The sequence below is a fragment of the Gossypium hirsutum genome, chromosome A04 (assembly GCF_007990345.1).
Source record: "Gossypium hirsutum isolate 1008001.06 chromosome A04, Gossypium_hirsutum_v2.1, whole genome shotgun sequence".
Lineage (NCBI taxonomy): Eukaryota > Viridiplantae > Streptophyta > Magnoliopsida > Malvales > Malvaceae > Gossypium > Gossypium hirsutum.
In genome coordinates this window covers 73,410,929-73,412,587 of record NC_053427.1, presented here as the reverse complement: position 1 = coordinate 73,412,587, position 1,659 = coordinate 73,410,929, and positions in this window count along the sequence as shown.

The following is a 1,659-nucleotide window of genomic DNA, read 5'->3' as shown; positions in this document are numbered from 1 at the left end:
CGAGAAAGATGTCGCTCATTTTCATTTTTTCAAGGTGGGAACCGCGGATTTCTTGCCTTTTGGGTTTGTCATGATGTCTGCAAAGAAAAGACTAAGGTATTGATAATAATCCCCACATCTGCAAGAAAAATCTGAGTAGTCCAAAATAATAGTAAGTTGCTCGTAAGATAATATAGACAAAAGTTCAAGCATGCTAAAATCAAGTGGTGATATTGCATATGAATCAAAGGGCCAAATGGTTATCACTGAATAAAAGATGAAAATAGTATTAAGGCTAAACAAAGACAATTCTAAAAGAAAAATCAAGTTATAGTGGATAATACCAAAAATATATAAAAAATGACTAAGAATTGTCCTAAACTAATAAGCATGAGAGTATTATAAAGAGGAATAACTAAATAAACAAAGATACTAATATATGATAGAGAACTATTGATAATACTAATTATGTGGGTAAATTGTTAGTAGTGGAAACAAATTAAACAAGACTAAATCCAGAAATAGCATAAAAAAAGGAAAAGAAATGAAAATAGTAAGGTGAAAAAAGGGGCAAACGTCTGATGAACGACGGTGGCGCTTGCGCGGTGTGGGCTGGTTGGCAGAGGAGGAGTGCATGTAGAGGTGGAGGTGGACGGTCGCGGTTTGTGGTGGTTAGATGGTGGGAGAAATGGGGGAGAGGGGAAGGAGGTGAATAGTAAAAAATAGGGGTTTAAATAGGGAAGGGGGAAATTAGGGTTAGGGGCTGGATTTAAAATGGGGGCCACGGTCGTGTAAGCCCCGTGTTGGGCCACAAAGCTGTGGCACGCGCCTATGTGGTGTGTCATTAGCCCATGTTTTTTGTGAAATCGTAGTCAGGTTCGCTGATAAACCGTAATTTATACATATTTTTATCCCATGCTTGACACATTTTGTGGATGATTTTTCCTTAGATTTGGTGAATTCGATGCTCCTAATGTCTTAATTTCATGTTTTATACTTAGGAGAGTATAGGAGAGTGAAAGGAACGAGAAACGAGCCAAAAACGGAGAAAATGGACCAATGAATGAAATCAACACGGCCTGGACTTCCTCACACGGGTAGACCACATAGCCGTGTCAATTTGGCAGAATCGAAGCACGACTCACACGGGTAGACCACACGCCCGTGCCTATTTAATAGGCTTGACCACGGCCTGAAGTAATCGCACACGGGCGTGTCCCTGTCGATCCCAAGCAGAGTCCTATTCGGAAAAGGCCACTTTTGAAGGCTCTTAGGTATTCCAAAGCTTATAAATACACCCTAGAAGAGGAGAAGAGGGGGACACACAGAGGAGGAAGTAGGGAACTGCTCAAGGAAAGCCGATTGATCCATCTTAGAAGTCGGATTCTTCATTAAGACTGAAGATCTCCCCTAAATTTCCTTTCAGGAGTTTTGGGTTTTTCTTTATATTTTGTATTCATTATTTTTCTGAGATGTTTACCTTTTTAGTTATGAACTAAAACCCCTAAATACCTAAGGGGAATGAAACCTAAGACAGATTTTATTATTATTATCTGAATTGTATGATAAATATTTGACTTGTTTTTAATTATGTGTTCTTAATTCTTGTTTTGATGTTCCAAGATATTGATTCAAGTTAAGCTCTTATTCAGAGGAGGAATAGACCCTGTCTAAGAGTAC